Source organism: Paroedura picta, chromosome 4 (genome assembly GCF_049243985.1).
Source record: "Paroedura picta isolate Pp20150507F chromosome 4, Ppicta_v3.0, whole genome shotgun sequence".
Classification (NCBI taxonomy): Eukaryota; Metazoa; Chordata; class Lepidosauria; order Squamata; family Gekkonidae; genus Paroedura; species Paroedura picta.
Window position 1 is genome coordinate 101,294,198 of NC_135372.1, and position 27,445 is coordinate 101,321,642.

At 43.4% G+C, this 27,445-nt stretch overlaps 1 protein-coding gene across 2 annotated transcripts in view; it reads left to right on the forward strand.

Moving 5' to 3' along the window:
- Window positions 1–3,558: 3,558 nt before the first annotated feature.
- CDK18 (cyclin dependent kinase 18) overlaps window positions 3,559–27,445 on the forward strand; it is a 70,715-nt gene continuing 46,828 nt past the window's right edge. Inside the window, exon 1 of one of the 2 annotated variants that reach the window (XM_077334732.1) lies at window positions 3,559–3,815. The gene's annotated coding sequence lies outside the window, so the exon portion shown is untranslated. Of the gene's footprint in view, window positions 3,816–3,884; window positions 4,035–27,445 lie in introns of those variants that run through there. The other variant, XM_077334733.1, reaches the window with a different exon arrangement.

Consider the following 27,445-nt stretch of genomic DNA (forward strand, 5'->3'; position numbering starts at 1 on the left):
TTTTCAACAGATGATTTTGCACCTTCATCTTGTCTACTTTAGTTATATACCTATTTTGGGAAACGTTTTTTGTTAAACATAAAGCAACAACAGCAGCGACAAAATGTATACTGCAGACAAACAGTGAATTAGCCAGGTACAAAGCCAATTTTCAAAAGAATAAGCTCACATTTTCATTGCAACTAAAAAGTGGTTGATTGGATTATTGGACACTATCCCAGGGCTGTTGGATACAACACATATTGTTGGGTTTTTGCAAAATCCTTTTCCTTCAGAGTTTTGACAGAATTATTTTTTCCATTAAACAGTCATAAGTGGGGAATGGCATAGATAAGGAAACCAAATACAGTTCCAGTTTTCCAGAAATGGTGGGTGAAAATAGCCCTTGCTCAGATCTGCTGCATATGATTATGATCCAAAAACTGTTCCCATCATAGTGTTACAATTAACGAATCTTGGATTTCTGACAATAATAAGGCCGCTCTTCATTACTGCCATTTCATGCCAACATGGCTACATGAATTTCCAAGTCTTAGGATATTCCAAGTCAATGTTATCCTGGCTCACTAACAACATACTTTATCAGCTTGACCACCAGTAAGCCATATGCATGACAGCCAGCTTAGTATAGTGGTTAGGAGTGCAGACTTCTAATCTGGCATGCCGGGTTCGATTCTGCGCTCCCCCACATGCAACCAGCTGGGTGACCTTGGGCTTGCCACAGCACTAATAAAGCTGTTCTGACCGAGCAGTGATATCAGGGCTCTCTCAGCCTCACCTACCTTACAGGGTGTCTGTTGTGGGGAGAGGGAAGGCAAGGCAATTGTAAGCTGCTTTGAGGCTCCTTTAAGTAGAGAAATGCGGCCTATAAGAACCAACTCTTCTTTTTCTATTTCCAGGTGAAACTATAATACATCCCAATAGCCTTGCTTGCTTTGAAATTCTCAGGTATCAATAAAGGCTCATTCTTGTCAATATTAAAATATTATGGTAATTTTAAAGATACAGTAAGAGTCAGAGTCACCTTTGATGAAATATAATGAATGAAGTTGCTTTAAGGTCACATTTGCTGTTTTCTAGGTTATGTGAGATCAAGGATTAATTTAAGTGTCAAAGTGTTCAGTACATTAAGAGTCATGCAGTTCAATCCAGTAAGCATGTAAGTAAATCCAATTGAGTTCATTGGCACTAACAGTTTAGTAAGAGTGCTTTGGATTGCATCTTGAGACAGACATGAATAGTCAAGCAGGGAAAAACAATAATTCCCATCAGTGTAAGATTCCACATGGTTCTGATCATTTGCATTGCACACAAGTATACCAGGGGCTTTCCGCACCAGGATCCTTGTAGCAAATTGTTTGCTGAACGTAAAATCGCCATTTAAAATAGTGGAATTCGTCATTATGCATACCTAACTTTGTAGTGGAATCCAGTTGCGTTTCCATCGTTTCCCACAAGCTTCCGGTCTCAGCAAAAATCACTAGAAAGGAAGCGCTATTGCCGAGCTCGTCCCACCCCTGGCCGTCAAGCAGCCAATGGGCAGCCGTTAGCATGCTCCCAAACAGCCCCTTTCCCTTTAAGAAAGGTTTAAAAAAAAAAACACACACCCATTGCAACGAATATGTGTTGATTCGTTGCAAGGGAGAGACCCATCCAGCTGGCAGGTGTGTTTGAGCTGTCGTTTCATCGTTGCCACGCTCCCCCCGAGTGAAAAAAAAAATCCCCCCCCCCCACGGGCCTGATTTTCGGCCGAAAACAGTGTAAAAAATAAAGGGAAAATACATCAGCAAACGGGCTTCTCTGTTGTTTGTGCTTAGTGACTAAACAGCTCTGGGGAGGGACTGAAGCCGGGGAAGCCTCTAAACAGAGGCTCGCTGGTGGGTTGAACTCCGCTCGCTCGAAGAAAAAAAAATGGTGATCGCTTCGCCGGAAGATCAGAGGAGAGAGCCAGGGGGAGGGACTTTGTAGAAACCACAACAATGGTAACACACAGAACTTTCCCGCTAGTGTTGCAGATTGGTTGCAGGAGTGTAGCGCTTTCCGGAGGGTGAATCCACTTTTGGGGATTTCCCTGAAAGCGCTACAAGGAAGCGCTTTTTGCGGATTGGTTTCAGGTGTGTGGCAGATTGTCAACGACATTGTGCATAATGGCAAATCAGTAGCGTTTTCAATTGGCAACCATTGTGTGATTTTGAAGGCGTGCGAAAAGCCCCCCAAATTAGCACAGCAACATGTAAGGCTGTATAAAACGCCTCATGCATTTATTCTATGCTTTTAGTTGCTTTATCCCTTTTATTAAATACCTGAAGAACAGCTCTGCTTATTTTGTAAATTTGCTATTAGGTTTCATCCACACTCATGCACAAGTTAACACAGGAAAAATATTCGGATTCTATGCATGGCTGGTGTCGTTTTATTTCTAGCAAGGCTCCACAAAGAGATGGATAACAGGCAAAGATTCAGCTGATGCAGTTTGGGCTGTAGATGCAATGATGGGGAAAGCTTTATCAAAAGAATTTCTGTACACCAGGCAGCTGATATGAGCAGAAGAATCCTCTGGGAAGGGGAGTGATCATCCTGTGCTTGGGAGACCATTTGCTTCTGAATTTTGTAAAAGGGGGGGGAGGGACATCTTAATGCACCCAGCCCGTACCCCTTCTCTCAGATTTAAGAGCTTAAGCAGTCTGATTCCCCCTTTAACAGTCACTGGCTTTCAGCATTCTGTTCTTTCTGGGGTATTTTGAGTCCTTAATAGGCCATTTAAAAGGGCTTCTTTCCTTTGGGTTAATTTACAAAGTCATCTTTTTCTCATAGTTGTGGAAGCCTCAAGTAGCCAGTGCCCCATCTTGCTCTGCAGCTGGCCATTTTGTATCTCCGAATAATCTTGATTTGTATTCAGAGCTTGGAAAGGAACATGGACTCAGGCACCCTAAGTAGGGTTGCCAGCTCTAGTTTGGGGAATACCTGGAGATTTTGAGGGCAGGGATCCCAGCAAATTATAATGCCATTCAGTCCACCTCCTAAAGCAGCCATTTTCTCCAGGGGGCATTAAACTCAATTATTATTAGTGAGATGAGATGAGATGGATACTCATAACAAAGGCACTTGGGGGCAAGCGGTGAAGTTGATGGGCAATGGAGTTAGGGCAGACAAATGCCTAATGAAATAATAGAACCCTGCTAGTGAGTGTAGTGAGGGCCATACGGAGGAATGGCTGTAAAATGGAATCAGACAGATTTATGGAGCTTCAAAGGCTGTATGTCAGAACGGAACCTCCACAGCCAGAGGCAGTCATCTTCTGAATACTGCAGCTAAGAAGCCAGATGGAAGAGCAGCCTCCGCCCTTTGCCCTGCTTGTTTCCCCTCCAGAGCAACAGGATGGTCACTGTGTGAAACAGACTAGTGCACCATGCGGGCGCCTCTGAAGCGCTCCTTTCACACCGACAGCGAGCAGAAAGCTGCCCCTGTCGCGCTTCTGCCTTTTCAGAAGGCTCGGGAAGCCGAAGCCGGGCCCGCCCCTTCTCCCTGCCTGACAACAGGCTCCGCCCCCGAGAGCCTCGCAGGGGCGGAGCCAGCGCCGCGTGAAGCGCCCGGCCCCCGCCCGCCCGCTTGCCCGAGGTTGGCGGGGGGAAGCAGCCGCCTGCGGTTGTGGTCGCGGGTCGTCGCCCAACGGGGAGCTCGGGAGAGCTGGAAGGGCCGGCCGGCCGGCTGGCTGGGCCGGTGGGTGGGCGTGGACGGCCACCGGCGGCGAGTCGGGGGGAGAGAAGTGGCCTTTTCACGCTGCCGGACGGCCGCGGGCGAGTGAGCCTGCCCGGGTAAGTGAGCGAGCGCGACCGGCTCTTCCTTGCCTTCGACGCGTTGCCGTGTAAACGGAGCAAAGGTGCCGGGGGGATGGGGGCAGGCCCCCTCCCCGGTCCCCGGTGCCCTTCCGAGCTACTCTCTTCAGCTGCTGCTCGGCCAGCCCCTCCTGCGTGCCGCTTATGTGGGGCGTTCGGGCAACCGGGAAGGAAAGTTATCGCTCGGGGAGGATTCAGGTAAATGTTTTCGGGTAGTAGAAACATCACCTCCACACACACACACACACACAGCCGCCCAAAGCGCTTGCTTCGCCCTGCGTGATCCTTTACCTCGACCGTGCCTCTTCAGGCTGGAGCAGAGGACCGACGTTTCATTAGTCCTTCGTGAAAACGAAGGCTTTCTGCACAGTTTTCTTCACCCCGCTGCTCAACTTTTCTGTGCTAAATTTTGCTAGCCTCTCCCTCCTCCTCCCCAGGGAATAATGCTATCCTTTGAAAATCTACCTGAAATGGTACAATCCAGACACAGATCTACTGTTATGTCGAGTGTTGGGGGACAGCTAGGCCATGCACTCCTTTGAGGCTTGGGACAAGTCTGGTTTATAAAAGAAATAAATCCCTAAATGCTTCAGCATTATGGAGGCCACTGGCCAATAGAGGCTAAATGAGGCTAAAGGTGTTTAGGCTTTTCCTTTGTTTTTCTCGAAACCGTTGATCTCTTTTTGTTTATATTACTTTGGTCTTCCCACCTTGAGATAAACTTTAAGTTGGTCAGAACTTTGGCCTTTTCTGTGAGGAAGCCACTAAGGAAAAGAAAAGTGTGTGTGAAGTTGTGCTTTGGAACTCCAGGATAAGATTGTTTTAAACTGCTAATAAGATATGTTTTAACAATATTTCTCTGCTACCTGACATTGATCATCGTGTTATTGGACCTGTTGCAGGAATAAATCTGCTGGAAAAAAGCATGGTTTTGCAGCCTTCTGGATATGTTCTATGTAACTATTTTTACAACATTCTATGTAAACCACCCAGAGCCGTATGGATGGACGGTATAAAAATTCAAATAAATAAATAAATAGATATCTCTGGCATTTACATAGCTATAATGTATTTTGGCAAATGTACAAAGAAACTGCTTTGTTTTTTAAATTATTTCACTGACATATTTGTTATCCATAAGTTCCAGAGATTCCCTGAACTTGATGAGTTAATATGTACAAGTGGTCCCTCTAGCAGTGCCAGATTAGAATTTGTACCAGGGATATTTTAACAAACTGACTTGTCTTTCTAGGAAAACAAATGGGAGAGAGAGTGTTGCAGATGGACTAGCGTAATAGTGGCATTAATTGTGAAAGAGAAGATATTGTACCCTCAAGTCTCAGACTGCTGGCATTGATTTTTAATTTGTGGTCTGTGCTAGGCGTGTGGCACGTAGTTTTTGGGGTGACAAAATGGTTACTCTAAGGACAATGAGGTCTAATAAAAATTTTAAATTAATGTTGAGAAGCCAGTGGGAGTAATGAACATTTTCAGTAGCAGTCTAATGAAGGCATTTTCAAAAGGGAAATGGGAAGTAAATGTCAGTGAAAATTGTGCATCATTCTAATATTGGCATTTTCATGAAGGTTTCCAAACATGTAGGGAGCACCGTTTTTCTCCAGGAAATATTAGGGTTTTTTGGTGGTTGTCAGTATCTACTTTCCCATCCGTTGGAAATGAAGATGGAAGAAGGAGCCATGCCCAGCAAAGAGAAGGATGGTTCAATTTTAGCTTCTCCTTGGAATCTAGCAGTTCATGAAAACACTCTTGACCCTCCTGAAAGAGAGCCAGTTTGGTGTAGTGGTTAGGAGTGCGGATTTCTAATCTGGCGATCCGGGTTCGATTCTGCGCTCCCCCACATGCAACCAGCTGGGTGACCTTGGACTCGCCACGGCACTGATGAAGCTGTTCTGACCGAGCAGTGATATCAGGGCTCTCTCAGCCTCACCCACCCCACAGGGTGTCTGTTGTGGGGAGAGGAAAGGGAAGGTGACTGTAAGCCACATTGAGACTCCTTCGGTTAGAGAAAAGCGACATATAAGAGCTAACTCTTCTTCTGAACCTGCAGCTGTCAAAACTGCTGACGGTAATTTTGAAAGGTACAGGGTCAGGAGCATATAGAATGGATCCTGTGCAAGCTGGAGACACCAAACTCACTGGGGAGTCTGCCAATGTAAAGAACAAAAACATTGATCTGCTGTTTTAAAAGAACATTTTTTGCAGTTGTTGCTTGATTCCATGGATCTGCATCACAGTCCTTTTAGCCAAATCTTGCAGCAAAAGCATATTAGTTTTCTTCAGTTCGTCAATGCAGTTCTGCTTTTTTTGCTTGTTACAGGAGCATTGTATCATGATAACAGATACATAAAAACTTTACCGTTCTTCTGATGTGTTCAGTGTTCCAAACTGTTTGATTGGCCCTCAGTGGGAGACATGCCCCCAAGAGAGAGAGGGCCGTGGCACACTGAGGGCCAATTGTGGGTCTTTCCCATTCTTCTCTGTGCCGCTTCCCATCACTTGGAAGAAAGAGGAAGAGCCGGCAGAAGGTGAGCTGGGGAGGAGGCTGGTCACACTCCACTGTAGGTACAGCACCGGCCCTGGTAGCCCTCCACCAGTTCCTGGCTGGGACATGCTGCTTGGCAGGGCCCTCTTGCCCCTTGCCTTCCTACCCACCTGCCTTTGCGTTCCAGTGATAGGCCAGCTCACTGGCTGGCCTGCCGTCCTCTACAGGACAGGAACCTGGAGGGCAGAGGGTGAGGGTCTGCATGGCTCCTGCAGAGTAGGTGGCACAGCTGATGAGCTGGAACACCTGTATCAAGGCAGAGGCAGGAGTGCTGGAACCAGAGGGCTCCTGCAAAGCAGGGCAGCCCAGCTTGGGGAGTCGTGCTGCCCTACTCTGCAGGAGTTCTCCTGCCCTTCTACAGCCAGTTTTCAAAATGGGCTTTGCTACTAGTTTTCAGACAAATCAAGTGCTTCGTTATTCAATGAGTAATTTTAAAATGTGAGACTCACGCTCACATCTCAGTGGACTTAGTCATGACCATAAGCATTAGGGAAGGCCAGGAACCAGTATGTCTGTTTATGAACCAAATTGGTTTGTATAGGTTCGTGAGCCATTTAAAATTTACCTCTCTCCCACTTTCTGTTTCCTGCAAAAGCTGTGCAGAGCAGAAAGCAGGATTTTAAATGGACCTGAGCTTCAAAGCACTGGGGAGCAAAACCAGAAGGTTAAATAGTTCCATTTAATCCTACACTTCTGCTTCCCCCTCGAAGCAGCAGGGAGGTTTAAATGGCTGGGAGCGATTTAACCCTCCACTTTTGTTCTTTGCCACTTTGAAGAGCCTGGGAGCAAAAGGGTTAAAGATGGAGATGAGTGCTTTTCAGGGGGCATTTGATCCCCTCTGTTGGCCACAGTTTTTCCTATATAAGAGAAAGGAAGGGTGAAGTACCTCACAGGAGTACTTCACCCCTTCCTTTCTGCTGGACAAGGAAAGCTACAGCCAACAAACAGGAGGGGGTGAAGCGCCTGTATATGGCACTTCACCCTTGCCTTTTTGCTGGTTGTGGCTTTCCTCTGCCAGCAGACAGGAAGAGGTAAAGCAGTGAATCTCCACCTGGGTGTCGAACAACCCTTTCACAGGGGTCACGGCAGGGCAAGCAGCTTGGCCAGGGGGGCACCATCCACACATCCTTGTGGGCTAGATTACGATAGAGCATTTGTCTGTCTGGAGCAGCGGAAAAGAGCGAGATGGTGGGACAAGAGGCAGAACTGAACTGAGAAACCCCAGGAAAAAATCAATTTATATACAGTCATGAACAATGGATTTTCATGCCATTGGTCAGTTTCAGTTTAATTTCTGTGGAAAGAACACTTGCATAATTTTATGGTTGGGGATCACTAGAACAGGAGGAACTGTATTAGAGGGTCATGGCATCAGAAAGGTTGAGAACCCCTGAGGTAAAGGGAGTAGAAGCAGAGGGCTTAATACGCTCCAGGCCATTTAAACCTAACAGCAGAACTGTGGGAAGCTCCTGTAGCTCAGATGTTTTTTGTAAAGAAAAGTAAGGGGTGGGGGTATTAATGGTTTGAAGCCATTTAAACTTGTTTTTTGGTCTTCATAAACTACCATGAATGGCATCAAAGTTCATGGTGGTTCAGATGGGCTCATGAGCCAGCCAAAGTTCATCACAAACTTTAGTTCTTCATCTGCTTCATTGCCAATGCCTAACAAGCATTTAAAAGAGGATAAGATATTAATCAATGAGAGATCAGTCATTGACAATCATGATGATTAAAAGGGCCCTCCATATTCAAGAGGCAGCAGATGGCTGAGTACCAATGCTAGGAGGCAGCGTCAGGGAAAGGCCACAACCTGTATGCCCAGTTTTGCCCTCCAGGGCAAGTGATTGGTTGCTGGATAAAACAATTTGCTGGACTGATCTAGCAAGCTCTGCTTAATATCATTAAGGTTTATTGATCCAGTCAGATATCAGAGGTTGTTAATTCACAGCTGGTGTTCTGGAATGGTTGTCCTGAAGTAATAGACACTTCCTACATAAAAATGGAATTCCAGGTTATTTCAGGCATGTGTACTTAAAAGGCCATTGGGTCTTCCCCCCATACACTTTGAACTCTGTCCATGCCCATCTTTGTTTATATGATTGCTCCTCGGGGGCTGAGGTGAGACTTTGTGGAGTTGCAGACTATTTCAACTCACTCCTAGCTCTGATTCCTCTCAAGAGCATATTGGACAGCAATAGAAGTGTAGTGAGTTCAAGGACTGTTATTCCAGTGCAACTGTAGCCGACTCTTACTAATTTGCGGCCCCAAATGGGCAGCCATGTTGATCTGAAGTAGCAGGACAAAATTTGAGTCCGATGGCACTAAGACCAACAAGGTTTTATTTAAGGTGTGAGCTTTTATCTGCATTTATCTGCCCTCTGTAATATCTTGCTGTGTTTAAGTAAGACCTGATTTAGATGTGATGCTGGCAAGTCAAAACTTCTTGGCTGGGTATCTTTGCACATGCCTAAAGTCTTGTTTAAACTGTGGTGAAAGGCATGGTTAGTTAGCATGCTAAAGATGTGGCAGGTGTTCTTTGGGTACACATTGTGTAAAGTCACATGTGAAAGTTCTTTTGCCTTGCCAGCATTACCATTTTCATCAGGCCCCCAAATTAAGAGGAATGTGGGAGTTATCACTGCAGCTATTCTTGGTTTTCACAGGTTCCATGGCTAGAGATGCTAATTATCTTGGTTGAAAGTCTTGTGAGAATCACTGTTCATCTGACTGTATTCCAAGTTGAACTTGAATGCACAATTTATCAGCAGGCAGCCATGTTCTAGTACATCTTCTGTCAAGAGAACACTGAACACTTACCCTGGGGTCTAATATGCGGTCTGTGCTACATCCAATTAAAAGTAGTTGCCTTATATGAATAGCACTATCATTGAACATTATAAGTGATTTAGAATACAGCAACTGTTCATGCTGCCATAAATTGTTTAGTTTCTGGGTTGTGCAATTTTGTGACCATCGAAATCTGATCAGATGAGTCTTGTAGTAGTGCCCATTGCCTACAAATTAGTCCATGGTCCCCTTATGCTTTCTTAGTGAAACACTTTTTGATTGTACATAATAAAAGAAGATTTCTGCCCTGAGCATAAATACAGCACCCTAAGGCATAAGGTCTGGATAAATTACCATCTGAAACTAGGCAAAAGAATAATCCATGATTATGCATTTGCCATCAGAGAAAGCTTTGCTTCTTCCTTAAAGCCATTGAATATGACTCGTTTGATGGAGGCTATTGTATTTTCTTGAAGAGTTGTCTAGTTCCTGCCTCCATCAGCAATTGGGCTGCAGACAAAGAGAAATCTTGGGGCACATTGTGAAATGATGCATTTCTTTCTGGTTTTCTTGTGAGGCTCAACTTTGATTTGCTTAAAGGCATGGTTTTCTCAAGTTCTAAAATGTTCAGTGGATCAGAGTTACCAAAATTATTCTTAATCCATTTTACAACCAAATTGCTTAGAATAACCAGTGCTTGAATGATCCATTGGGGGACAGGGTCCTCCCTATGTTTCCTCTTCAGTATCTCAGAAACAGCTGAAAGTGAAAGGCTCTTAAAACTACTGCTGATGCTTAGTTCATTGAAGCATCCAGACAGGATTAAATATTAGTTCAAGTGTACTTTCACAGACATGCGTAGACATACAAATACAGATTCCTTGAGCAGCATTTTTATGACAGAAGATCTCTAACAAAAACCAGAGACTTTTACCTGTAGGTTATGCTTGACCCCCAAAAGTACCTTGTTTCACATGTATCCAGGGAAAAAAAGAGCTGCTAATTACTTTCAAGGGGGTTTCTTACTGTTTCGGGCATTTAGAATCCATACATGTACAATCTGTCCATAGGATCTGCCCTCGTGCCCCCCTCCAATTAATAAGCTTTGTCTGTTTTGCAAAAGAAAACTGAAAACAGAAAACTGCCTGTTGGCTGCAGTTGAAAGTGCCTCAATTTCAGTGCTGCAAGCAATTAGGCTCTTCAGCAATATTGATAATCCAATGCAGCACCTCTTTAAATTACAGACAAGATTCCTTTTATGGTAGTGTTTTTCCTTGAAGCGTGTCTCATCTCCTCTGCACTGGAAGATGAGTAGCTGTAGCTCAGTAATAAAACACATGCTTTGCATGTAGAGAGTTGCAGTTTTAATCCCCAACATCATTTGCCATCCAGGTCATAGGACTGGGCTATAGGACTGCCTAAATCGGCTGCAGCAGGGCATACTAGACTGCTGGGCTAAACAGAACAGTAGGTCTGGTTGTGTACGAGGTCCTTTTATATTCTGATACATCACTTTAGCTGAAGTCTTCTCTTATTATCTGGAGGTCTCTTTAACATTGTTTATCATTTCTTTTGGGAAGTGGTTTAATTCTTAAGAACTTTGTAGTGTAAGTGTGTGTGATATACTTCTCCGTGATTTTATCTATATATTTTATCATTAGATTTTGATACCACCTTCCCATACGGCTCAGGGCGGTTCACATAAAACATTGCAGGGGTAATGCATAAAACAGTCTTAACATATAACACATGATGGTTTTCTTATTTACATGATGGTAAAACTTCGAAGACTTTTCCATGTTATCTTATTATTTTCAGTTTCCACCCGGGATAAGGTTTTATTCAGTACCCAATTTGGCCTAGTGTTCTGTTTATGAATTTGTTTCAATAAAAGGACTTGGCACTGTGCTAATAAGAGTAACTCTGTGCATGTGAAGAAGATGAAGAGCTGGTTCTTATATGTCGCTTTACCAGGAGGAGTCTCAAAGTGGCTTACATTAGCCTTCCCTTTCCTCTCCCCACAACAGACACCCTGTGAGTGAGGCTGAGAGACCCCTGATACTACTGTTCTGTCACAGCTTTATCAGTGCTGTGGCTAGCCCAAGGTCACCCAGCTGGCTGCATGTGGGGGAGCACAGAATCAAACCTGGCATGCCAGATTAGAAGTCCGCACTCCTAACCACTACACCAAACTAGCTTGGTGTAAGAGTAAACTTACTTATGTTGAGAGATTTCCCCAGGCCATACTGTAGCTGAAGGGTTTAACTTCTAAATGTGTTTGAGGCTATGTAGTTCTTGGGTACTTAATATTACAGATTGACAAACATGGAACTAACAAACAAGAAGAATTTTTCTTAAAGGCATTCAAGCAAATTCATGAACTGATTGGCATTGAGTCCCAAAGATATTGAGCCAGATTCACCTCTGAAAGTACTTCCAGGTGGTAGATTTTTCCTGTGAATAATAACCCATTGTGCTTGGCCCTACCCTATGGGGTTTATCAGTCCCAATCTCTGTGCTAACCCCTGTTAGTCCAAGCAGCAGGCCGCAGGCTAGCAGGATCAGCTGGTGCAGTCCAAAACGGCAACATCTAATCAAAACTTGCATACCTTCCCCCAAAACAACTATCTTGTTCTTTTTAAAATAGCCATGCTGTTAGATTTCCACAAATGAGTGGGAGAAATTGGCATTCATAGCTACCTTATCTTCCCAGCTTGTGCAAAGGGCAGGGGTAGCAGATGCTTTCTTTTACAAAGTCTGTGAAATGGAGGGATAATAAAGGGCTTTAGACAATGCGGTTGTTGATAGGTATTTCTTCCACCTGCCTCCCTTCACAAGAGTTCATAATTATGTGGATTATTTATAGAATAGGTATATAACTAGCCAAGCTCAGACAGGGAGATGAAAGGTGGTAACAATCTGTTTATGGAATGCATGGCTAGGGGAAAGCAAGAAAGGATTGGAGAGCTGTAAGATGCTTGCAATGGAGTTTTTCATACCTATGCACTTAGACGTGATGAACTGCCCAACTAGACAGGGAAGCATAAAAGATGCAAAATAGAGTAGTTGGAGCCAAGTAACGTTTTAATTTGGTCTTTTAAAATAAGGCAAGATTTTTAAAAGGCCTATGGTTCTGTAAAGCAGCAGCAAATGAAAAATACCCACCAGTGAAGCCACGATAGAAGAACTATTGTAATAACCAGATTCTGTACAAAGGGAACAGGGACATGGTGGGAGCACTGATTCAGGTTGGTTCTTTCAATATAGCTTTTACATTTTCCACGTTAGTAGAAACATTAATGTTAGAACAATTATGTTCAGCCTGCAAATTGTGATCCTCAGATGCCTTGTTGATCACAAGCCCCTTTGTAAGTTCTTTGTTTATTGTGCCTCCTGTGGGAAGAATCTGCCTGCTAGTTTGCATGTATAGAGAAGGAAGTCACCAAGTCTTATGCCCTTCTTTGCTTGTACACTGAGAAGAGTATCCAGTTTTGGGCTGTTCAGTTTTGGGCACACCAGTGGAAGAGGGATGTAGGCAAACTGGAGCATGTCCAGAGGAGGACAACAACGATGTTGAGGGGTTTGGAGACCAAGACGTATGAAGAAAGGTTGGGGGAGCATGGTCTGTTTAGCCTGGAGGGGAGAAGACTGAGAAGGGATTTGATAACCATCTTCAAGTATTTAAAAGGCTTCCATATGGAGGATGGAGCAGAGTTGTTCTCTCTTGCCCCGGAGGAATGGACCAGATCCAGTGGGATGACATTCAAAAGAAATTCCATCTAAACATCCGGAAGAAGTTCCTGACAGTCAGAGCAGGCTTCCTCGGGAGATGGTGGATTCTCCCTCTTTGGAAATGTTTAAACAGAGGGTCGAGAGCCATCTGACAGAGAGGCTGATTCTGACTGGAGACCCTAGAGTGCTTAGGTACAAATAAAACCAAGATTCTATATAATCCATGTTGGAGGACATAATGACAGTGTCACAAAAACATCACAGCTGCAGAACTGGAAAGCTGAATTTGAAGAGATCCCTCCAACTCTGAGAGCACAGAGTTTTTCCTTTTTGCTTGGTAAAATGAAAAAAATATTTGTTTAAATTTGCATTTAAAAGACATTTAGAAGAATTATGTTGCTCTTATGAGAAGCCATTTGACTTTAGGGAAAGAAGCCTTCCCCACTATCAAACAGTGTTCTTTCCAGCATGAACACAGTCCTGGCCTAGCAGTTTCTGTCAACATTTGGACTTCCCTTGCTTTGTATCAATAAATCTCCTTGCACTTCATTGTAGGAACAGTAGGGGTGCTTTTCTGTGCTAGGATGAGGATTCTTGGTGCTATCCACAGCTTGTATTAACTCATGCTTTCCGAAAAGTTTTGATTCCTCTGTGACCTTTTAAAGTCATTGACTGCAAGCAAGCAGCTCCCCTCAAATGGACCCAACAAGGAATTCTGCTGGGATGGAGAGAGCCAAGACAGTTTGTAATGAATGGGTTCTTTTAAAACATTAAACTCTTGGGCTTTCCAGAACAAAAACCATTCCCTCTGAATGTTTTCAGTTTCATGAAAACATGAATGAATGAGAATGAGCAGTTTGGAAACTACAGCACAAGCAGTGTATGTTCTGTTAAGCTCTTGATCCATCCTGGTCTCCTATTATGTATGATTAATTTATATAATTATAGTAGCATTGTGATCATGAGCTAATAGCGTCTTTGTTCCCATCTTACATTAGCATCACTAATTGCACATTGCACGGTTGTTCCCAGAGGCTTGTCTACAAGTGAAGAGTGGTGTCTAGTGGTGTCTAGCACAATGCTGCCACTGATTTATGGTCTGTTTTCGTACTAGCAAAGTATGTGGCAGAATGATGAACTACTTCTAAGTATACACACAGGAACTTCTTAGAAGTTGCACAGTTGTCTGCACATATTTGATTGTAGATTGTAGATGCTGATGTAGCTTCTCATGTCACTCTTATGATGATTTTTACAGGTTTCATTTCTCAGTTTGCAGCCAAAAATGTGGTTACAGCTTGACACAAGTTCTACAGAAAGGCAGTACTGAAAGTGCTCTACCTGTGTATTCTGTCTATGCCGAGGCAGAAATATTCTTATATATTTATGGCAGTATTCTTAAAACCAGCTGAAGAGAATTATTCTTAAGGCAATCTGAGAACCTGAAGCAACTATGGAGTCCAAATAGTAATTTTATTAGGGCAAGGAAACAGCAAGGGGGTGGGAAGAGTTTTTTAAAAAAGGTTTTAAGATGTAAAGTTACTGAAATCTGCAGAGCATACATATATTTAGGACATTTGTCCAAAAGTACTCATAGCTGTGTGGTAACCCAGTCACTGGGAGCGATTGAGGGCAAAAGCAAAAGGGGACGACAGAGAATGAGGTGGCTGGATGGAGTCACTGAAGCAGTAGGCGCAGACTTAAATGGACTCCGGGGAATGGTAGAGGACAGGAAGGCCTGGAGGGTTATTGTCCATGGGGTCGCGATGGGTCGGACACGACTTCGCAACTAACAACAACCCAGTCATCTTTTTGTGGCTCTGAGCTCATTGGCATATGTTGAGTAGAATTTTCTATCTGTCAATGTGTATAATTATTTATTATAGTATCTTTGATTACATACATTGAAATGTGATGTGAATTTCTGTGAATTTTGCTGTCAGTACTATATCCCCAGCATATGTTTTAAAAACCCAGAGCTCTGATCAAGGGCCAGTGTTCCATCATCATTTCCATAATTCTCCACACCCATATAAGGTTGCTATACATTTAGTTCCCCTTATGACCAATGACACTGTTTCATATGACGATATCGCATTGTACCAGTTTTCCCGAAGGAAACAATAGTTGGAAGGTAACATCAAAAACTGTGTTTTCGTGCCTCTGTGTTCCTGTGTTTTCTCTCTGTTTTATGATTTGCATCACTTTGTTTCCCCCCACACCTGACTCCCACCCTATAATTAGTGTACAAGTAATTTAACCCAGGCTAGTTTGATCTTGTCAGATCTTGAAAGTTAAGTAGGATTGGTCTTGGTTAGTACTTGGGTGAGATCACCAAGGAAGTACTTGAGATCACCAAGGAAGTCCAGGGTTTCTACTCAAAAGTGGGCAATGGTAAAACCCCTGCGTTTATCTCTTGCCTTTAAAATCTTATGGAGTCTGCATAAATTGTCTGTGATCTGATGGCCCTTTCTGCCACCAATATAGCAGTCTGCTGAGAACTGTCTATAGAAAACAAGTGGGAAATCCAAGTAATTGTTAGTGGAATGGTCTAAAAGAAATACAATACTTGTGACAGAATAGCTACTTTCACTTAGAAAATTATGAATAACAGCGAACATCTATTATTGCCCTTCAGTACCACTCTTCCCGGCTTATAGGCCAGACACAGAATCATAGAGTTGGAAGAGACCTACAGGGTCATCTAGTCCAACCCCCTGCTCCTCAATTTAGTATTTTTAATTTCTCTTAGGAATGTGTCTGACCACAAGTAACAAGGAATAAGAGTGGTGCAGTGAATAGTTATAAAATAGAAAGGTACAGATATAACAGGACAGGCCCTGGGGACAAAAGGCATCTTGACGTGATTGGATCTGTTTATGGATCTCCATTTATTCAGCTTCATTTGCATCTTTCTCTGATGGGTTTTGGGTCGTCCTCCCTCCTGCTTTTCAGTTAATGTTGAAAGTTTTAATAGTAAGAGTTGCCAAAGCACAAGGAGGCCAGATATAGGAATGCCTTAGCAGCAATATTGCAAGTTGCATGGATATGCCTTCATCTTACATTTGGGTTAGATATTTTGTGTTTGTTTAAACCTCACAATCACACTCCTGTGAATCTTGTTTCTTTGTATGCTTCTCTCAAGTAATTAAAATGTAGTCACAGTAACATGAGCAAGCAAGTTCCATTATGGAGATGAAGGCTGCTTCATGAGGTTTTGTTTGTTTGTTTGTTTTGCCTTTGTCATGTTTTACAAATAGACCTACTCATTGGAGTTGGAATAGTTTTCATTACCCCCCCCCCCCAAAAAAAAGGAGTTGAGAGAAATAGTGGCTGTTTTTGTTAAGAGGAAATTTCCAGATTCTGGGTTGTGACATTTAGTAGCTTCTGGTCAGATTTTTTTCAGGGACTGTGGGAATGCTATGCTTCAAATGAGTGTGTGATTATAGAATGGCAGAGTGGATGGTGCTCTGTGCAGTAAAGCTGGGTCTGCCTCCCCCCCCCCCACCCCGTTTTGGTAGTGGTGAAGTCAAGTGTTCCATGTTCAGCAAACTCATGTTTGAAGTATTTATTGCAGCCAGCTTCAGAGTCCTAGATATACAGCAATGAAGCAAAGCTGCTCTGACCAGTAATACACGATCCAAATGCAATTCTGTTGGGTACTCACTGTAACAACATTCTGATTATATAACTTGAACACAAAAGGCCCATCTGGGCACTCATCAGCTTTCTTGCTGCCTTCATTATCACTTTTATTAAAAGCTACACCTGGATGTACTGGATGAAGTAAGGAGCAGCAGGACTGACCTTGGGGAGCTGGACCTGCTCCTTTTCACAGCCATCACTATATCTAATTCTCCACAAGGCCTATCTGTGTGGATTCTTGAACCCAGGGAGAAGAGGCCATGAATAGAGAAGTCAGATTTTTCTACAAACCTGAGGTAAATAACCTCAGATAAATAAAAACCAGCCCTTGTAGCTTTAAGAATTAGAAGCCTTTAGTGGCCATTGCTAGGCAGCCATCACAGTATTGCCAGCCTTTCACCCTTGGCTTCTGTCAGTTTCATGTATCGTTGACTAGTTTTAATGTAAACCGCCCTGAGCCTTCGGGGAGGGCAGTATATAAATCTAAATAAATAAATAAAATAAATAAAAATAAAAGGCATGGTGGAAAGAGGCAAGACTCTTTCCAGGGCTGTTCTCACCTCTGATGAGGCCAAGCTGAGTAGTAACCAATGGGTGACTTGATAGATTAGTGGATAAGGAGAGTCCTTATTGGTCACTTGCTTTTAAGACTCTACTAGCCTGGATAGCAAATAATAGTCTATACGAGGAAGGCTTTCTTTTCTCCCCACATAAAAACCTTTACCTGCTCCACATCTGTTTATCATATGGACCCTTACAGGGAGCCAGATTGGTACAGTGGTTAAGAGTTGTGGCTTCTAATCTGGAGAGCTGGGTTTGATTACCCACTCCTCCACATTCAGCCAACTGGGTGACCTTGGGCTAGTCAGTCCTGTTAAAGCTGTTCTCACAGAACAGTTATGTCAGAGCTCTCTCAGTTCTACCTACCTCACAGAGTGTCTGTTGTGGCGAGGGAAAGGAAAGGCAATTTTAAGGCGCTTTGAAAAGCAGGGCATAAAAATCAGCTTCTGCACCACCACCACCAACAACAACAACAACCTGGAGCCTTTTGCATGCAAAATGAGTGCTCTGCCATGACCTCATCCCTTGCCAATTTGTTTACATCTGTGCTGATTCCTAGCTTGCTGATCTTCTAAGTTTGTTTCAGCTCAGCAGTTTCCATCAACAAAGTCAGACCTTCAAATCATCAGCTCATTGAGTTTCCTCTGTTAAAATGTCTGTTTTTGTTGGTGTTTGTGCCATTCTGTCTTTGGTTAAATGCTATAATGTGGTAGACTTGAGCTTTACTCTTAATTATTATTAATCTGATGAAGAGGGTAGTTTTAAGAAATGCTGTACTAAGAGAATGGGGGTGAGAGATTTCTGACCAAAGCATATGCTGCTATCTGTCAGTTACATTTTTTATCTCACCTTGCCTCTAAGAAAGTCAGGGTTGTCTGCCTGTCATGTTCAATGTTACAACCTGTCACCTGGGTTACAATGAGAATGAGTGACCTCCCCAAAGTTTTCCAGAAAGCTTCATGGTCAAGTGGGGATTTGAACTTGGGTGGTCTCAGTCCTGATCCAACACTAATCGTTACATCTCACTGACATGTGCAAGCAGTATATCCAAAGGCAATCCCTAGCAAGTCTGTAGAAACAGTAGAATTTGTTGGCAGCACAGGAATTTTGGAGTAATTCCTAAGAAAACATCAGAAAGGAGGGCACAGCAATCTCAGAGAAGCCTGATGTTCTTTTTACATGGTTCTTGAAAGAGCTTCCCCCCAATATTGTTGCTAACCATAGCCAATCTGAATATCTGATAATCAAGGTCTGACCACTACATGGATTGGTGGGGGAGGGGCTCAACTAAAACCGGAAGCCCTGGTTACAATTTTGAGTTCTGCATCTGTGTCCCTGGGCATGTATGTAGGGAAAAATCCCAGTGTTGAAAGTACTGAGACATCAAAACAAAGCACCATTTGCATGGCATATTGGATTGCTGTAGCAACCCAAATGTTGTTTGACAGGTCAGCAGTGTCTGCCACAGGCCAAAGAAGGGGTAGGTAAAGGGAGAAGAGCCATGAGAAACAAGCCAATGGAGGGAGGGAAGCCAGAGCTGGAGAGAGAAACTGTAGGTAGAACATGAACTGAGGATAGGGGCAGAAGGGAGGAAATGTGGAGTGTTGGTGGGCAGCAACCAGTCTTGGGGGGGGGGGGGGGGGCTGGTGTGGTTCAGCATCTCTGGGCACAATTCTGTGAAGAACATAAAATCCCAAAATTTTTGTTCTTGCAACTCTCATTTGCTGAATAATGATAATAAAGACAAATGTTTAAAATGCATAGTTTAGGAGGGGGTATAAAAAAAGAAAGAAATGTAGAGCAATGAGAGAGGAAGCAGAACAGGGCAACACAGCTTTCTGGTCCCTCTTGTGCTTCATGTTTGAGCAGTAAGGATGGTCTTATTGCTTGCAGGATAGAAAAGCTATTGTATTGAAAACTTCACAGACCAAAAATGGAAGGTGCAAGTTGTGTCATCATGCATGTCTCTGCCGCCAGTTTGGCTTGTTGAGTGGGATAGGGCACTGGTGAGCAAGGCAATCTCAGGGTGGTATAGAGTCACTTAATCTTTCCCATGTCAGAAATCTCCTTTGGCCAGACAGAAAACACTGACTTGTCAAGAACGAGGTCCCATTCAAAACTCTCTCACCTTGCCTCTTTTCTTGCAGAGGCATGCCCTTCCCCCCTCTTACATTTCCACAGTGGAAGGGGCTGGAGACTTTTATTGAAGCCAGAAAAAAAGGCCATGTGTTGCATGGAGGTGGGTGGCTGCTGCCAGGGTGCTGGGGCAGGGAACCTGCCACATGGAAGCTCTGTTACTATTGCACTATTTCAGCTACAACAGAAAAAATGCACAACTTGCCTTGATGTGGAAAACACCTCTAATTTAAGAAAGAGCCAAAGAGCAAATGTAATAGTGGATGAAGACTTCAAATATTGTGGGGGGAAGCATGTCTTAATTGGATTTTCAAATGTTGGCAACTATGAGACGTGTGTGTGTATAAAGTCACCATGCTTTTTTTCTCCTGTGAAACTTCTCAAATGAAAGAGGACCACGAGGTCCCTTACGCAGCTCAGTTTCACTTCAATGGATTTATTCTGTACTTTGCCCAAGACAATTATGCCAGAGAAAAACAACAACTACAGCTTCCAGGATGTATAAGCAGGGCTGTAATTCAGAGAAATGCCACTATTTGATTTGTTCATTTTTGCTTCTACTTTTTTATCATCAGTTTATTCCTTTCTTACACTTCTCATTCTTTTATAAATTCCAGTTTGTGGCAAATTCCAAGTGGTTGTTCTATCTGTTTGGGGCTTCTTCCCCACCCACCCACCTCCCGTAAATAAATACATGTGCTAGGAGGCAATTGTGATGGCTTATGAAGACAAACCTACTTATTCCACTTCAAAAACATGTTTTCTTCAGGAAACATCATGCTTTTAATGACAGTTGTCCTTGCCATTGGGCTAGCCAAGATCCACAGCTGGGCTTTATGCCTGATAAAAGCAGCCGCGTTGATGCAGCATAAGGAAGGCATTTAAGTTCATCTGTGCACAAGGGTGGCCTGCTGTGACATCCTCCCACAGAGATTTGTATAAAGGAATTTCCTTGGGATCTTGTCTCCAGCAACCGGTGATGAGTGTGCTGCCAAGCTCCACCAGACCGAAGGAATGTCAACCAGCTTGAGGGCAAACTCAGAGTTCATCTGAGGAAACTGTAGCCTTTTCCATCACCTTTGCAAATAGTTATGATGCATTTGAGCAGTTAGCAAGTATATGGCTTTGAATCAACAGGAAGGTATGTGCACAATAAGAGTTCGACATGTGATACTTAACCTTACCGGAAGTAGCTTTTATTTTCTTCACTGCCTCCCAGTTTGATTCTGGAATGTAACTTGCACAAGACACTCCTCCTAGATTCTTACTTCCCTCTTTCACTGCTGTGCTTGCCTACAGCAATTATTGCCCACTTGTTGAAAGTGAAGGAATGAAGTAGAGCAAATCACCCTGCAGCCCAGCTCCTTTGAACAAAGAATGCAAGTTTCTTCAGGTGCAGATTCTAATGGTGTCCCAGCAGCTCATTGTCTGGCTCAAGGTGGCTGAAATAATAGTAAAACTTAGCATTTGTATAGTGTTTTAATTGGTTATAGAGCTTCATGTATTATCTTTACAGCAGGCTTAGTAGTGTTATTCCCCTATTGTATATTTGGCTAGGGCTGGTAAATAGTGACTTGCCAACGACCATTTATGGTGGAGGTGAGATTAAATCAGCAACTTTCAGATTACAGCTCATTCATAGAATCATAGAGTTGGAAGGGACATACAAGGGAAACCCCTGTGGAATGCAGGAAATTCACAACTACTTGCCCACCACAATGACCTCAGTTCCATGCCCAGATGAGCGCCCCTCCAAAAAACAACAACAACAACAACCCAGAATCCCAGGCCAGTCTGGTCTGGAGGAAATTTGCCTCCGGACCCCAAAGTGGCACATGTTCCTGGGCATGCAAGAGAGAGCCACAAGAGCCGAGCATGAACATAATCCCTTCTGCCCACCAATTTACAATCTGCCTAAATCACAGCATCAGCAATTCTGTGATGTGGCTATCTAGCCTCTGCTTTAAAACTTCCAAAGAAGGAGAACCCACCATCTCCCGAGGATCAGCTAAGGATCCCTGGCCCTAAAGAAGTCCGCCTGGTCTCGACCAGGGCCAGAGCATTCTCTGTTCTGGCCCCCACCTGTTGGAATGAGCTCCCAGAGGAGATCAGGGCCCTGACGGAGCTTAAACAGTTCCGCAGGGCCTGCAAAAAGGAGCTCCTCCACCAGGCATTTGGCCGAGACCAGACGTAATCAATCAGCGACCAAGGGCCTCTGCTCCCCCCCTCAGAATCCCATCAATAAGCCCTGGACCTGTTTGTATTACCATATTGTTTACTGTTATACTGTGTTGTTAAAGGTAAAGGTATCCCCTGTGCAAGCACCGAGTCATGTCTGACCCTTGGGGTGACGCCCTCTAGCGTTTTCATGGCAGACTCAATACGGGGTGGTTTGCCAGTGCCTTCCCCAGTCATGACCGTTTACCCCCCAGCAAGCTGGGTACTCATTTTACCGACCTCGGAAGGATGGAAGGCTGAGTCTACCTTGAGCCGGCTGCTGGGATTGAACTCCCAGCCTTATGGGCAAAGCTTTCAGACGGCTGCCTTACCACTCTGCGCCACAAGAGGCTCTGACTGTGTTGTTATTTGGTTACAATTATTAGTTATCAGTTATACATGTTCTACAGACTGTTTTATGTATTGTTTTCTGTTATAATGTAAACCGCCCTGAGCCTCCGGGGAGGGCGGTATAGAAGTATGATAAATAAATAAATAATAAATAAGTCTGTTCCACTGTGGGGCCGCTCTGTCAGTAATTTCTTCTGGATGTTTAGCTTAAAATTCTTTTGAATTAATTTCATCCCATTGGTCCTGGCCCTACCCCCTGTGGTAACAGAAAACAACTCTGCTTCATCCTCTGTGTCAGTGGTCTCCAACCTTTTTATCACCGGGGACCAGTCAACGCTTGACAATTTTACTGAGGCCCGGGGAGGGGGTAGTCTTTTGCCAAGGAACGTTGCCGCTGCCTGAGCCCCTGATTCACTTGCTTTCCCACCGGCGCCCCTGACTTCCCACCACCCGCTGGGGGGCACTGCCAGCAGTAGCTGTGCAGTGCCACACCGAGGGGGAGCCCCAGCCATGGCGGCCGCCAAACAGCACCAAAGGTGAACCGGCGGCAGAGTGGCAGGGCAGCCCCCGAGGCAGCAGCCAGGGAGGAGGATGAGGAGGAGCTGTGGCCCGGGACCAACTGATCCACAGGCCGATCCCGGTCCTCCGACTGGGGGTTGGAGACCTCTGCTCTATGTGACAGCCCTTCAAGTACTTGAGGATGATTATCATATCACCTTAGTCATGTTCTCTCCAGTCAAAACAGACCAACCTTTCCTCATAAAACTTGATCTCCAAACCCCACACCATCTTTGTAACCCTCCTCTTGAGTTTCATCTTCAGGATTTCTTGGTTATAGATGTTCAGAAATCAGTTTCAGTGTTCATGTCATGTGACTCTGTTAGAGCATTAAATAATATAGAATTGGAGTCCCACTGCAAAATAGGGTTACTTGGCTCATGCTAAGCCTCTGAGACAAAACTTGTTATTGATTGCCACTACAGCCAAGCTGGCTCTTTGGGCCAGGGTAACTAAATTGGTATGAGCCTCTTGTGGCACAGAGTGGTAAGGCAGCAGACATGCAGTCTGAAAGCTCTGCTGATGAGGCTGGGAGTTCAATCCCAGCATCCGGCTCAAGGTTGACTCAGCCTTCCATCCTTCCGAGGTTGGTAAAATGAGTACCCAGCTTGCTGGGGGGTAAACTGTAATGACTGGGGAAGGCACTGGCAAACCACCCCGTATTGAGTCTGCCATGAAAACGCTAGAGGGTGTCACCCCAAGGGTCAGACATGACCCGGTGCTTGCACAGGGGATACCTTTACCTTAAGTAAATTGGTAACTTCTGCCTTCTGTTGCTACTTCTTTTGAGGTAGAAAGTCCAGATGCGTTTTCAGCCCTTGTTCCTTAAATTAACATTGGGCTTAAAAGAGAATGATGTTTTTGTAGTGAAAGAGCTCTTAGTTTAATGAGATTGGAACTAATAGGATTGAACCCATCTCTTTCCTGGGAACACTGGACAAGTTCCAGGTTATCTGGAACGATTGGAAAAACTGTTCCTTAGGGAGATGTGAGTGAAATATGCTGATATACATCTAGTATTCCTAGGAAATGCGGTGGTATATAAATAGAAATAAATAAATAAACCATCCCCTTTGGTCTGTCTGCCTCTGTCTCTACCTGTGGGGAGTTTAATCTATCAGTTCCTGCCTCCATTGTTGGCAAGATTCAGTAAAGCCCTTGCTGTTGTTGGAGCTTGACAGACTGGAGATCAAGTGAGTAGTAGAGTATTGTGGTATTGAGTAGTAGTAGTTATTCTGAGTAGCTGTGTCATCAGGAAATTGTGAGATGTCACTAATCAAGTTGCCACTGCCTCCTGGGCCATTCCTCTGCTAGATGTTTTGATACAGTTTTGCCACTCCTCGGTGAACAGGCTGGTGTTACAATCCTGTTTGCATAGGAGAATCACCACAAACCAAGTCTGTAAAAAGTTTGGGAGGACAGTAGTGAAAACATCAGAGCACAGTTCTGTAGCAATGATCCAGTAAACTAATGATGTGAACTCTAAATAAAAAGGCTAATATGAAAACACACTCTTACCCCACCCCCACCCCTGGTTGCAAACAGTTGTATTTGCCCACCCCAGAATGCAGAACAAATAAAATCCTTTGTATTAAAGGCAACTAAAATGACAGAAAATATTGTGCAGGCGTCTGAGTTAATCGGAACTTTACATCAGGCAGATGCTACAAAAAATAGTTAGTCAGATTTTTATACCAGCATGAACAGTGTTAGATGCTGGCAGGCTCACAGACTTGTTTAGTAGGAAAGGTACCAAACCTGTTGCATCTGAAAACAGGAAGAATTGTTAACTTTGAACTTTGTACATTACAAAAAAAGCATAGATAACAGGAAATGTTACGTAACATCCAGACCCACTGCCCCTTACCTCCGTGCTTGTTCTGTAATAATCTCTGGGTTATCTGCATGCCAGCAATTGAATCTCAACAAGAATGGGAACAAAACCTGCAGTGGTCTGCCGAAAGGTGTTTCAGTGCTTAAATAGTTCTTGGGTGTTTTTTTGCTTCTTTGTTTTTGGCATCTCAAGCCATGTCTGCCAAATACGTTTACCTTATATAATACAAAACTACTCATGATAAGAAAATAACACATTCTTTAATGCAGTGTTATAACATTTGCAAGAGTCTGTTATTCAAACAAATAGAAAATTGAACAGTAGTATTACAACCAAACACACATCTCCCAAGTTTTATACAAAGTTAACAAATGACATAATAGCTGATAAATTGCTACATAGTAAACTGAAGTCAACATAATGAGACACAACATGTGACACAACATACAGTGATAAGATAAAATGGGTCCGGTAACTCTCCATTTCAAACTTTCCTTTTTCAATTATTTTCCTGTTAGTAGAATAACAAACATAAACTATGTTTTGATAATAAACTGTTTCTTAAAAAATAATGGGATATACAGCTTGTTCTTCTTTTGAATGTCTATAAAAATTTAAATGTAGGTACCCCTGTAAGACTGAGTTTTGTCCTTTTTCTTCTTGTTTGCTATGCCCACTTCTGTGACCTCTGTTTATTGCAAAATAAGTTGGCATTTTTATACAAAGCTGAATATTTATGCTGGATATAGAATTAGGAATTGCCTTGGGTTTGTACATCCCTTACGTTTTTCTAGCCAGACACATTTAGGCAATTTCTAGCTAGACACATTTAGGCAATTAATAGAATGTAGGAGTCTTGCTTCTCTTAATTGCTTAATCTTGTGTGTCTCTCCCCCCCCCCCCCCCAAGCCAGGAATAGAAGGCTGGTATCTCAGATCCTGTTCTTGTCCTTAATCACTTGTTCCCACATGAAACTGAAAAGACATAATTAAGGACAGTGTGAAGAAAATTCTAGTAGAAGCAGCTGTTGGGAAGTGCCCCTAACTGCTTGTCAACACAGCTAATATGCTGTAGTCATTGAACTAGAACTGGTTCAGATCATTTTTTGACAACAAAGCTCTTTGGGTAGCCTTAAATTAGTCTACCAGGGAATAACTGTCCCATCTCATAGACATTTCAAGAGCATTGTGCAGGATTAGAAAACAATGTGAACTGTCCTGAGTTCCTTTGAAGAAAAGTAGGATAAAAATATGATTAATGGATTTTGATCAAGTCATATGGGATTGGTTCCTTGCTTCACATCCCAATCAAGATAATAGGTAAGAGTTAAATTAATAGACTAGAGCATTGCATGCTTCAATGAACTGGAAGTGTTTGGAAAACACCATTTTGTTCTAGATCTTTTCTTTTCTTTGATTAATCTCATTACCGTGGGCCATTTCCTTTTTAAAGAATATGTTATGTACTACCATTGCTAATGGAGGAAAAACAACATACCCCATGATATGGGAAAGCCAAAAACTGGAGAAATACCTGCAAGATTTTTAGTAGAAGAAATTAAATGTAGAAATGTCCCCCCACAAGGCTAGGTAACAGTCCTGCTGGAAGCTCCTGTAGCTTCATCATCCTCCATACCAGTACACTGACTGACACTGGCTAGGGGTGTGTGATCTTTTGAAAAGCCAGAGAGTACCATGCAAATTGCTGACACAACCAACTTCTTTTCAGCTTGATAAGAACCCCTCAAGAACACAGACAATAAGAGTATTGAGCAACCAGTAGACACTAGGGTGTAACTTGGCATGCTGGCACACAATAGTGCATTATCCAGCCAAGTGAAGCACAAGTTGCATTTTATCATATTTTAACACCTGCTTTATAAAATAATTGATTCCTCATTATCTGCAGACTACAGGGATCAGTTGCCCCTGGAGAAAATGGCTGCTTTGGAGCTTTTGAAACCCTACCCTCAAATCTCCAGGAATTTCCCAGCATGGAGTTTGCAACCCTAATTGGAATGTAGTTACAGAAAGCTAGCTGCACAGTCGTAAGTGACTGCACAGAAGAGACAGAAATGCCAAAGGGAATGTGGCTTACTTAACTCCACAGTGCTACTACTGGGTATTGCCAGGGCTATGAGGAGCAAGAATAAAACTTTTCAGGGAATATCACTTTGTTGCTTGTGTTTGTATATAAGAACTGTGTAGGAGTGTCCATTTGGCCAAACCCAAGCTGAAAAATACCGTATTGATATTTTCCTGCTGTGAATTCAGCTGGATCTAAATCTGAGTATTTTTCCAGCTATCTGAAATGGCCAAGCCCCAAAGCTAGATAGTCCCTTTAAATTCCTTCCAGGTAAACGTATGGCTTGTAGAACGTGTTTAAAGGACTAAGAACTCTTTAAATGCCTTTTCCCCTTCATTGAAGCCACTAGAGGATGGGGGCACCTCCTTTGGGGACTGGTAGAAATGGACTCCCTGGTCCAATCTTTTTGAAAGTTGTTGTTGGTGGAATTTGAGGGCAGGCGCCAGCAGCTGTGCTGCAAATTTGTTGAGTCTACCTCAGTATACATCTCACCGGCAGATACCACCAGATTGATTCCCCATGATATGCTATGGGACCATTCATTATAATGGTCCCATGGGGCAGGAGTGGCCAAACTGTGGTTCTCCAGATATTCACGGACTAGAAATTGTAGTCCATGGACATCTGGAGAGCCACAGTTTGGCCACCCCTGCCATAGGGTGTAATGGAGATGGGGAAAAAATGGGATTTCCAAATACTTTTGAATCCTGTACCAGTATTGGGATTTGGAAATATCAGAAAATACCATGGGGGAGGGGTCCAATATACCCAGCCCTGAAAAAAAAACAGGGTTTTTTTTGTGTTTGTGTGTATGTTTTGCATACCCCCTAGAAATACATAAAGTCATTTGTGAATAGGTTAGTACAGGTTCAAACTACATATCATTTGGGAAACTTGCAATCGGGTCACCTAATATTCTTTTTAAAATCTTTAAGAAGCAGCTGGTAAGAGGGAAATTGTAGTGCTAGGAGGAGGAAACTGTTTTCCATTTTTGCAACAAATATCATTCCAGCCTCTAAGCTGCTGTCCCCCCTGCACCAATTAGGCCCCATCTGCTTTTTAAAGATGAAAAATATTGGAAGATCGGATTCTGGATCTCTCACAATTTTTATTTGTTTGTTTTTTTAGTCCATGGATACC